This window comes from Rhipicephalus microplus, chromosome X (genome assembly GCF_043290135.1).
Source record: "Rhipicephalus microplus isolate Deutch F79 chromosome X, USDA_Rmic, whole genome shotgun sequence".
NCBI classification, from domain to species: Eukaryota; Metazoa; Arthropoda; class Arachnida; order Ixodida; family Ixodidae; genus Rhipicephalus; species Rhipicephalus microplus.
This window is the reverse complement of record NC_134710.1, coordinates 408,924,397-408,936,711: the sequence shown is the minus strand read 5'-3', so window position 1 is coordinate 408,936,711 and position 12,315 is coordinate 408,924,397. Positions and strand designations below refer to the sequence as shown.

General features: G+C 43.7%; 1 long non-coding RNA gene across 1 annotated transcript; it reads right to left on the bottom strand.

Annotated features, from left to right (window-relative positions):
• Positions 1-4,609: 4,609 nt before the first annotated feature.
• Positions 4,610-7,687, bottom strand: LOC142777399 (uncharacterized). The gene is made up of 3 exons (XR_012888072.1): positions 7,458-7,687; positions 6,405-6,484; positions 4,610-4,812 (listed from the first exon to the last, which is right to left on the bottom strand). It is a non-coding gene; the product is annotated as an uncharacterized LOC142777399 (long non-coding RNA).
• Positions 7,688-12,315: the final 4,628 nt, after the last annotated feature.

Here is a 12,315-nt window from a genome sequence, read left to right as displayed (position 1 = left end):
CACGTCAAGAAGGGTTCCCGTGGGGTTGCACCTGGTGTGTGCAACGAAGTGTATAGAGGGGCACGAGAACACCTCATTCTGGTATGGCTGGCATTGCGATGTCATGTGAACGGATGAGGTGACACTCCTGAACAAATACCGTCAGTTATATCAGCGACTGAAGATGAAGCCGTCGAGGTTGCACCGCATAGCGTCAGTCACCATATGCTTTTTTTGCCTTCGTTCTTTGTTAGTTTCCATTTTAAACAATTGTGGGGGCAAATATAAAAGACGCAGCTTGAGGAGCCGTATAAGCCCCGGGATGACATCTGGTCAAGACTCCCGCAATCATCATATTAAAGAAACATGTTTTGACACTCACAGTCTTGACCCTATATACAACACAAATAAGCTCAAAGTGTGACGACCAAATGAAATGACGGACGGCACGTTACAGGCGTATTACAGGCGCTTGACGTCTTACAATGAATTATAAGCAGAACAATGCATGCTATATACAGGGTCATTTACTGATTCTTGATCATTTTCCTGTCATATTGCTCTGGCTCGCCATCTTCGGATAAAATCATGGAATACTTATGATACCCTTGCAGAAGATATTGACTTATGTCGCACTGCACTATTTTGGAGTATCTATTACCAGAGCCGGCTCATCTGTGCACAGCTGTCCACAGCTGTGAACTAGGGATTGCCGTGCTGGGCTGCTGACCCGAAGGCTGCTAGGTTTTTTTTTTTTTTTAGCACTGAAGTGGATTTTGAACTTTATTGCCACATAGATACAACATATACATAAACAGCAATGATGGTGGGATAAAAGCGGCGTATAGGCAGATCCCTGCAGTACAATGGCAGCAGCAACATGACAAAAACTTCCACTTGTTGCGATATTAAAATAGGAACACAAAGGATATATTGATTAAAATCAAGAAGAAACGCACATTTTCAAGAAACACAGAAGCAAGGTTAACGTTCATAACATCAGTTGCGCGTTTTTAGAAACATAACCCATGCTTTCATTGGGTATTTTATATTTGTTTAGCGTTGAGGCAAGACACATACATAGAGAAGTTTGAAGGCCATTGTTTGTGTGTGGTCGTGGAACTGATTATCATTCGGTATTTCAGTTTAGTCGAGATGATTAGTTGGCTAACAAGTTCGCGATGTTCCTTATTTGAGTAGTACCCTTAGTCTTTTAACGTTTAAGGGAACACAGGCTGATACTCATGTGTGGTTAACTCGCGTAATTTCGAACTTGAGAAAAAGATCATGCGATTGATTGATTGATATGTGGGGTTTAACGTCCCAAAACGACCATATGATTATGAGAGACGCCGTAGTGGAGGGCTCCGGAAATTTCGACCACCTGGGGTTCTTTAACGTGCACCCAAATCTGAGCACACGGGCCTACAACATTTCCGCCTCCATCGGAAATGCAGCCGCCGCAGCCGGGATTTGAACCCGCGACCTGCGGGTCAGCAGCCGAGTACCTTAGCCACTAGACCACCGCGGCGGGGCAAAAAGATCATGCGTATGTTCTTTGTAGGGCACATCAGCAATAGCACGTAATGCTTGCTTCTGCATCATCACTAGATGACGTAAGGTTGTTTTTCTGCTGTTTCACCAAACGAGGTGACATTAGCGCCGATACAAAGCAAATGTAGGGCATGAAATGTCATGAGTTTCTGTCTCTGGCATCTGTGCAACATGTATGATGCTTGATCCCGGCCCCAGTGGCCGTATTTATGTGCAGATTGTGTTTTACTGTACCGCGGTTTTCTGCCAGATATGAAGGAGCGTGCAGAATTGCATATATTCCTAAAATTCTCAAGGAAGTGCCTGAAGAGTTTTACTTTTTTTTAAAGCGCAGCAGCTCTTTGACTAGCCTGTATAACGCTGTATCCCCGTGTCTCCGTGCTAACGTGCCGCCCACCGCAGTTGTTGGAACGATTCCAAGTAGGTCAAGTCGGAGCTACGCGTTGACGTTACTCTCACCCACAGCAGCTGCCGGCTGCTCCCAGCACACCTACGTGGTGTTGCTCCTCCGCCCGGTCGCAACACACTTCTCTCTATTCACCCTCTCCACCGGCCGCAACCGCACGTGCGCAACCGCACGTCGAGTGGAAACACTCTTTCGGCTCATTTATGTGCGATGAAACTTACACCAAGTTGAACCCGCCTCCTGTGTCTTTGCGTTTCAATGAAACGTTTACTTGAGTAAAGGCTACACTGAGTTTCGCTTCAAACCGTTCTTCCAGCCCTCAAGTCGACGCCTGTTTCAGCCGGGTCAATGGCGCGAGAACCACTGCTGCTTCGCATCCCATCATGGTTTTTTTCGGGGAGATCGAGCATACTTTTTTTTGGGGGGGGGGGGGGGGGGGGGCGGCTACTTCGACAAAGCAGTTGAACAAATTCTTCTCTGAGCTGGGATACAGCATTAAGTATGATCGACTTGTATGTAATATGTGGTCTTGGTTCCTTCTTCCTTCTCTTTTGATTTACTGCCTGCAAACAACAAATTGTCTCACTTATTCGTCTGTTTGTTTGCAAAAACAAACAAAAAATAGTTTTGTGATCATATAAACACATCGCTGTAACCGGCTTTGACCTAGTCGCACAATTCCTCGGAGACTTAGGTAGGGCGGTTGGTTATTGGGGTGTTGCAATAGGCCGCACCACCACCACCTAAATCTCCGAGGACTTGTGCAACTAGGCCCGGCAAAGACAAGCCAGTTTCTTTGTACGGCTTATGGATATGTACACTAAAGCATCATCATCAGCATCAGCATCATCATCATCGTCATTATTATTATTATTATTATTATTATTATTATTATTATTATTATTATTATTATTATTATTATTATTATTATTATTATTATTATTTCATGTCCGTAATTGCGCTTCCAGTGTGTGTACTCCGAGTGCATATGGTAATTCTCTAAAATATCACGTTGTGTTCATCGATTGCGACCTGTCTTGTAATGATCATATGGCTTGCATTTGTGGCAGACTACGAAAAATCTCGTGGCTGCTTTTTAATATTAGATCAATTGCGGCCGCCAATATTAAAGGGACCATTATGCTCACTCTTGTGTACAGAGTCCTGCGTTATGGAATAATTACATTTGCTTTTTGTTCCTCGCGATGGTAGTGTCGGCTTGATAACATTTAGAAAAATACGTTCAAATTCATTGTTCACGATCGTACTTTAACAGACAGTATAAATTCATTTTCTTACTTTGCCTGCCTTCTTTCAAAGCGTCCTTTATTCAAACTGTGGTAATACGGCAAATCTGGAACTCTGAGTTTAAAAAAGAGTGCATTGCTCCTCGTATATCAAGAAAGCGCTTCCCGCTTTTCTGCACGATTCATCAAAACACGATGTGGCAAAACTATTAGAAAGGTCTATGTTCCTTCTGTTATTAATGACCTTCCCGACCGCGAGTTTTCAGTAACAACGAAACGCAACCTACTAAATGTCCTAAAATCACTTCAATGCTGCAACGCTTACTGCGTGACTATTTATCTAGGATCTTTCACGCCGGGTATAATCTGTTGATGAATTGCTCAACCTTTAGCTCAACATTCTGCTTTTCATGTAGTTTTGCTTCCTCTAGTTTTATTCTTGTGTTTTCTTATGCTTAAGTGTAGTGTAAAAGAGGTACATGTCTTCTTTCCCTGATCATTTTACGTTACATGCTCTCCAATATGTGTGTCATCTCTCGTTTGCCGATATTCCGGGCCTAGTCATTCAAGCCACCGCCTGGTTTCAACAGGCCTGTTGTCTGTGTCGCCCTTAAGCCGACACTCAAGATTATTATCATTATAATAATATCTGACTGATGCTTGCAGCAGTCCCGTTTGTATTCTTTTTCCAAATGCTGTGACAACAATAAGCTTTCCACGAATACCTCAAACACCAAATTTATTACTGTATTCGCCAAACATCCATATGGTCTGTTTTCTATATACTCTGGCAATACCGTGTCGCTACGTAAGGTTTATGAGTTCCATGATATTGGTGTTCCTTCGTATATATATAACATGCTAATTTTAAATGCCAATAATTTTTAGTTACACTCTAAGCCAAAACGGAGCAACAGGGGTATAGGGGTTGCTCCTTTCAGGGAGCAATTGCATTGCCACTCCCATTACTCTCCTAAAAGGAGTAACTGCAGAGGGAGGAACCGTTGCTCTCCTTTCAGTTCCTCCTTTGGGGGATGAACAGTTACTCCCTCCAGTTCCTCCCTGCAGACCAACAGTTACTCCCACCAGTTGCTCCCTGCCAACCAACCATTACTCCCACCAGTTGCTCTTCTAAGAGCAACAGTTACTCTTTACCGTTCCTCCTCCCACGTGTTCGCAGTTACTCTCTGAAAACCAACTGCACATGCTTCCAGTTACTCCTTGGGGAAATGAGTATTTATCTCGAGTATGCTTGTCACACGCTTAACACATGGCGAGAGCTCCTTGGAAGAGCACTGCTTGGGTGCTTCTAACACAAAAAGTGGACATTATTGAAAGGAAAATAAATGCTTTATTGTTCTTTTTATGAGGCGACGTGTGACCACACGTAAAAGTAGACTTCACCACACCACAGCCAGCACCAAACAAACACCATAATACATCAAAGGTTTTCTGCGTCATCCGTGGAAAAACAATCTTGAATTTCTAGCATAGGGCAGTCTGTGTCATCATTGGTGAGAGAAGGGCAACTTCTCCAATTCTGAAGAACTCAAGTTTCGCAGCTGGTGTTTCCATCAGGCTAGCGCAGCGGAACGTCACCGCAGGCATATGTGAAGCATCTCATTGCTGCAAGAAAAAAAATAGAAGTGTGAGGTTAAACATGCCAGAATCAATTCATAACAATGAGTCACACACACTGCAGCAGCGCTTACATTCTAGGATGTCTACTGCAAAACGAAATGTGAAAAAAAGGAAGGTTCGGCCAACGTTACTTGGCAAGCCATATAAATGCTGATGTGGTAGACGCTCTTCACATGATGTCTCAGACAGCAATATTCTGGAAGAAAATGTGCAGCACCTCAACAAGGCACATTTGTAGCAGTTAAAGATACCCTTAGGTTCAGTTAACTTGTTTCCTATACACAGCTGAGTGACATTTCTATGAGCCCATTCACCAATGGGCATTCTAAATGAGGTCATGTGTGTGGCAAATAACACGTACTGTCCGCTCTTGTTAAAATACTTATTTAGCTCGTGCACATAGTTGCTCTCGATTCTACTGTTCTATCATACGCTGCTGCGTCTTGAATTGTGCAATACCTGTAGGCACAAGCCAAGCATGCAAAGCCTGCTTGAAAGCAACCATTTGCAGAGGCTACATGATAATCTTCAGTATATTTCTTTGTACCTGACGCAAACGGCTGGACAAAACTATAGACAAATAAATGTAGACCGTGCTACCTTCAAAAAATGCTTTAAATTTAGAAAACTAGGGTGCATTTGTTCACTCGGTTGACGAGTCACAGCCACGAGATATGTAAACGAAGCAATATATCTTAAGGCATGCACAGATATTCTGATTCTTTGTTTGACAGTGTCACAGATAGCTTGCCAATACATATATATTTGAGAGCAACAAGATGTGAAGCTTTTATTAGTTCAACGTCCTGTTGGTTCACAGCCAAACAGGTTACTGCTTGTTAGACAAATTGGAATAAGCACACCATGGTTTCCAAAAAAAAAAAGCATTATTAGAAGTTAGCTCCCGGTGTGAATGTCTGCCTATTTATTTTGTACTGCCTTCTACATGTGCCACAAAGACATTTGTTGAGGATGTGCTACCAGTCAAGCCAAGATCGCATACTTGGTCAATGTGATGGAAATACAAACATTAGAAACACTGCCACCTCTAGTAAGAGCATAACACTTCAGTATCTTGGACTAGCAAAGAGGTGCACAAGAAAGTTAAGCCCACTCTTGCGGAACTTTGAACGCGAATATTTCAGAGTGGGGGAGGTCAACATGCTGTGGCACTTTTAAACCCACGAAACATTTGCAGAAAACAGGGTAAAGGCAAGTCAAGAAATGCTGTTATGAAGGCCTGCGCATGGACAGCTTTGTGAATCTAGGCCCAAGTGTTATGCTTTGTGCAAGCCAAAATCCATGTAAATAGGGAAAGCATACTTTTAGGAGTACCAGCGTAAACAAATCTTGGCAGTTGGCTTTTTAGTACAAACAGCAATCCCTGCAATGAAAACATAAACATTTTATCTTAACGGTAGCAGTGTAAGCACACACACGGGCCAGCGGAGCCATGTCGAATTGTCAGTGCCAGTGTAACCATGTGGCATAATGAACTATCCTCTGGCCAACACATGCACAGTTTGCCCCTAAAAAGCGATGCTTTCATATACGTAGTACAAAAAGTCTGCACTTACCAAAATTCACTTGCTTTCTGTACTTTAGCATCGTTGGGAGCATCTTTTATCTGCAGTATAACCAAATTTGTGTCATATCCCTGAAAAAAAAGTAAAAGACATGCATCAAATATTGTTTCATTTGGTAGCAGTGAAGTCAGGTTAAGAACAGCCAAGTGGGAATCAGCCTAATTATGTGCATGCGGCAAATCCCAAACGGCGTTATTGAGGTTGTCGAAATTTTCGTCGATTGGTATAAACGTCGATATGTGACTTCAACGGCATGCCAAGTTTTCACAGCACATAAAGATTTCATGATGCAGAATAATGACAGCGCTAACGAGAACATACAGAATTTATGATTGTCTTTTACAATATTCAGTTTTGCTAAGGTTTTGCATCACTAAAGAAATCTGAAAGATTTGGGTCATTCCTCCTCCAATTGTTCTGTCAATATGTAAACTGCTCGCTTGATGGTGCGCTTATAAAATAGTACGTTCAGCGCAGAGGTGAAGCAAGTGACGCAGTGATGTGGGCAGATTTTTTTTTTTTTAGGCGTGCGGGGAGGGGGGGGGGGGGGGGTCTGCTTATGTGAATAGGCCGGGCAAGCGAATATGGTCGTCAATTTTGGCTCCCGACGCCCAGCCTAAAAAAATTCTGTGCGCAACCGCCTGGCTATGCCAGTGAAGTGATGCGACAATGATTTGTTCACTTACTGATTTACATACACTTTACATCTCTAAAAAATGCGGCCCAAGGCCCCAACACTCAGCCGTTAACATTACATAAAGCCAATGGTAGAAAAGTGCCAGTATGAATGCAGCTACAACCCCGCCCCAATGTTTTTTCAAGCGAGGTAGTGTTGCGGAAATGAACTTTTAATTGCAAAAGTACACTGGCACTGCAGTGGTGACAGGGGAAGCAAGAGGGTATGCAGGCGGTAATAGAGGTAATTTAGTCCGATACGGCTAGCAATAGATAAGGTGAATAAGAGCAAATCGTTTCTCTTTCAATAGCGCAACCACTCAACAATGTATTGTAAGAGCATTAAATGTTGCTGGAAATGCCACTCACCTGCACGCTGATGCATGCACAGTCCTTTGTCCGACGAGCGAACAGGCTTGCAGATAGCTGAAGACGTGTTTACGATGTGTTTGTTCCACCCAGCAGCAAAATCCACAACTATTTCGCGCTCCATAAAGATAAATATACACTAACCTTCATCACGAATAAGTAGAAACGCAAATCTGCGACACACACACACGATCAAAACATAGCTTACAAGCTCGCACGTCCATGTGCTCGCCGACCACAGACCATATGAAAATGAGTAAGTAGTGCGAACGCGAACCTAGTTGCGCAGAAAAAAAAAAAAAAAAAAACGTCGAGCAGTGGCAGCACAGGCGTCAGCGCAATGATTTCAGTGTGTTCTCCTAATACAATTATAAAAAAAAAACTGAGGTACACTAAAACTCAAAAATAAATATAAAAAGTTGAGTGTAATTTTTATTTAGTACTAGTCAACATAAACACTGAATAAATATTACTTTGTAACTTACATCGTTTGCTACACTAGCGCCACACTTGTCGTGCGGGCGCAGATGGCGCAGATTTGTCATTCTGCCCTCAAACTACACGGTGAAGCGTGCTACTAAGTGAATGGCTGATGAAAAGCGCGTCTGGGTCCGCTTTTTTTTTTCTTCTCCGATATATCTGGGCGGGGGGGGGGGGGGGGGTGTCGGGCCTCCTTATGCACGTGTTTCGGTGCTTGATCGACTTTGACGCCCTTACTTCGCGAACGAACGGCGTGTCTAGGCTTTTTTTATTGTTGTTTTGCACGTGTTTCGGCGTTCGGTCCGCTTTGACGTGCCAACTCTCCATTCTGCTGCTGTGTGTGTTAGGTATTTACCGTACTGTATTCTCAGGCCATCTGTGTTCAGCCAGCGCTGCTATCTTATTATCTACGGATGCTAAAATAAATCACTGTTTTGGTTTGGTGAAGTTTGGCACACAGAACAAACAATAATCTGGCCCATGAATATCAATGTGGGCGGCATGCATATTTGTGTGCGGTGTCCTGCCGGGGAGTAACCGTTGCGTGACGAGAGCATTTACAGCGGTTCCTCCTTCCGTTGCTCCCTTACAAACTTAAGATGAATACAGTTGCTCCCCCATTCTCGAACAAGTCGGCCATCTTGTTCCGCTTGGTCTTTTCGGAGAGTAACAGTCGGTCTGAAGGAGTAAAAACAGCCGTTGCTCCCATTTTGGCCATTTTTGGCTTAGAGTCTAACTTCAGCGACTTTGACCGTATCTATATTTCTATGTATCTAGCCGCTTACGTTTGGGTGCTCTCGTGGTCACTCCCTTGACTTGGCGTGAACCAAAGTTACCATGGGAGGGTAAGATGGTTTGAAAAATATGACGCGCAGGTGAAGACATGTATAATGTCACAGTCCAGTCGGTTACGCCGTTAAACACTTCCCGCCAGACAGTGGCACATACCCATGGGCGGGTATGTGCTGCTGGTATGCGCGTATGTGCCACAGGTGATTGACCCTTGTTATCTACCAGGAACGACGAGAACACACATGGCCAATTTTAACGCGCGAGCATTCAATTTAATACCCGACATCAGCAGCGTTGACCCGACGAATGCAAAGAATAAATGTCGGGGTCCCAGCTGGAATCGAACTCAAGCATTCTGCGTGCCAATGAAGCATTTTACCACAAAGCTACGCCATGGGTTTTCTTTCTTTATTGCAGAGCTACGCCAGGTCACGGAACTACTTTTCAACTAGACGCTAATCTTCGTGAAACGTCAGTAGTGGTTGCAGTGCTGCCTATCTAATTATATATGTACTCCTTTGATACAGCTGTCACGTCGGGTTAACGCCAATCGTGGTTAGTCGCCATGCGCTGAAGTTGATTTATGTAGCAGTCTCCAGGGCCAGCATCCTTGCGAGCATCAGCGCTTCGTAGCAGCTTTTGGTGTTGCTAATGCGTATGTTCCAGGTGGCATTGTTGTTTAAGTGCAAATAACTGGTTATATAAACATCTGCAACTCTTCAACATATGGCTGTGCGTACAACATTCGTACATATATTTAGCGTGATTTCGTGGCGTGTCGCTCAATAAAAAAAATGCAACATGGTCACTTTGCCTCCGCATTCTTTGCATAACGTCGATGCCCAAGTACGTGGGATCTTCCAAATTTTTTTCCCGCTCTCTCTAAACGTGCTGCCATGCGAGGCCTTCGTTCTCTCGGCAGTGTTTGCAGAATCTCTCGAGGATTCAGTTCTCCCACAACCCTCCACATATTGTACACCGTAATATGTCTTCTTCAACTTGAGTATATGCATCCGTGATATGGAATGGCATTGCTAAATCGAGCAACAACGTTATTCAGTGACGTCCAGAAACGATTCATAACATGTACAACCATCATTTTGCTTGAAGTGACTCTGGATCTCGTTCTAACACTGCTAGAATGTTGTGACTGTCACCACTTCACTGCCGATGAAATCGCGCTGAACTGTTATTTCTTTGAAAGCTAGTTCAAGTTTTAATATCCAGCCTTCTACTTCTTAGTTGTATAAATTGTTGAATTTCGCCCACGTATTAGAACCAGGGAGAATCGACCATTTTATGTAGCTGTAGCTGCTTCCAACACTATACCTTTCGCAAAATACAAAGTTTCTATAATATTAACGTTCTTTATTTGAATATTTTTCATAGCCCACAGTCATTGTTTTTATCGGAACTTTGCACTTTTTTTTTGCGTCTCTCATAATCATATGTTGGTTTAGGGACGTTAAACCCCACAAATCATTTGCACTTTTTTGAAATAGTTTTCCACAAACAATGTACAGGTGCATTCTTCTTCCGTGTACTATCTTGTAAAAATCTGGTAAAAGTCATTCCATGCCAAACGTCCCAGCTATTTTGGCGATCATCACAAATTTGCCAAAAAGAATCGGAATCATTTACTGCAGTGAAAACTGTGAATTAAAGAATATTTCGGAGAGAAAAAATTTTTGTTCACGTGGCTGCATTTTGAACTTCACGGCATGCCGTTTCGGTGTTTTTTCTCGAAAAATTTAGTTTAAGAGCACCGCTTCTTCTTTCTATACCAAACTTGGTCTATATGTTAAGTAAATTTCATCTGTAAGGTGTTTAAAGCTCAGTAATATTAGTGCAATTTTACTGCCAAATACGCCTCCAAGAACTTAGTCAAAATGTGTTATGTTTGCATTTTTTATTGCAATAGTGAACTTTGTATGAATATCTGAGTAGTGAATACTTACTACAAAGAAGATATATATTGAAGAAAAATTTTTTTACCTTTCAAGCTGCTAAACTTCACGATAAAAAATGAAGAATTTTGCAAAATTGTCATTTTTGTCCAAATTGAGACACACTTTCCATCATTTGGTGGTCGAATTAAAAATCACCTTTATACCTCAATCGAAAACAAATAAGCAGTTCATTTCATACGGAAAATCTTATAATTGCATTTTTTTTGTTTTACTGAAGTTTAAATTTCCGGAGCCCTCCACTATACGGCGTCTCTCATAATCATAGGGGGTTTTGGGACGTTAACCTCCACAAATCGATCAAATAAATGATGAATCAGAGAGTAGAATTGATTGATTGATATGTGGGGTTTAACGTCCCAAAACCAGCGTATGATTATGAGAGACGCCGTTGTGGAGGGCTCGGAAAATTTCGACCACCTGGGGTTCTTTAACATGCACCCAAATCTGAGCATACGGGCCTACAACATTTCCGCCTCCATCGGAAATGCAGCCGCCACACCCGGGATTCGATCCTGCGACCTGCAGGTCAGCAGCCGAGTACCTTAGCCACTAGACCACCGCAGTGGTTAGAGAGTACAAGTACATACAAACTGCAGTTCAGTGAAGGTATTCTAGATGGCGCTGTACCAGTGCTCCGCAATTGGCTGCTGCGCGGGTTGAACCTGGGTGCGCGAGGAAAGAGTGCCTCCCTCAGTCTCCTGTATAGTCACCGTACGTGGTGGATCGTTGGTAAGGCATGGACGAAGCAGAGAGTCGGGCACGTTGAAGACGCTTGCACTCGGCTTCCTTGACTCGCGTCTCGTCGGTGTTGCCCGCGCGCCGTCCGCGTTCTCGAACGCGATCGGACGCATGAACGCTTCCACGGACGGACGCATGCACGGAAAGACAAGCGGACGGATGGACAGAAAGACAGACATGTGGACGGACGCACAGACCACATGTCTGTGATTGGACAGACGGACGAACGGATGCACGGACCGATGGACAGAAGCACGAATGGACGTACAGATGTTTCGCCCCACTCATCATCAGTTACTCCGTAGATATGCTGCGATTACTTTCGCTGGGATTTCTACAAGCAGTAGTTTATCCAGTAGGTAGGAGCGTCCCACCTCTATGCAGTTCGTTATCGAGTACCTGACCTGTTTTGAGTATTACAGCATCCAGATTTTGATTTTTAGGCTGCATGGAAACAATTTCAAGTCAGAAGAATTACACCATCTCGCGCTAAACGCGACCATGAGGTGGTGCGAAGGGTGCACACCGCGTTTCCATTGGTTTGTCTTAGTGTTTATAGTTATGGTTTGGGTTGTGCTAGCTTTTATGGCGTAGTTAACATTGACCCTATTCAAACCAATACAAACGCCGTGTGCACCTTCCGTGATGCTTAGCATCACCTCATGGTTCCCTTTTATCGGGAGATCGGGCAATATTATGGGAGTTTGCACCGTGGAAGTCTGAGCGTTGAAGTTCTCTATGGAAGCACTCTGGACACGCGTCGTCTTTCCGCGGCCGACGCATTGGCTCGGCGGTGACGCTTGGCTTCGACGTCGCTGTTGTGTGCGGCGGGCTTTGCTTGCCGACGCTGCCGTTGCGTTTGGGAATGTCGACCCCGC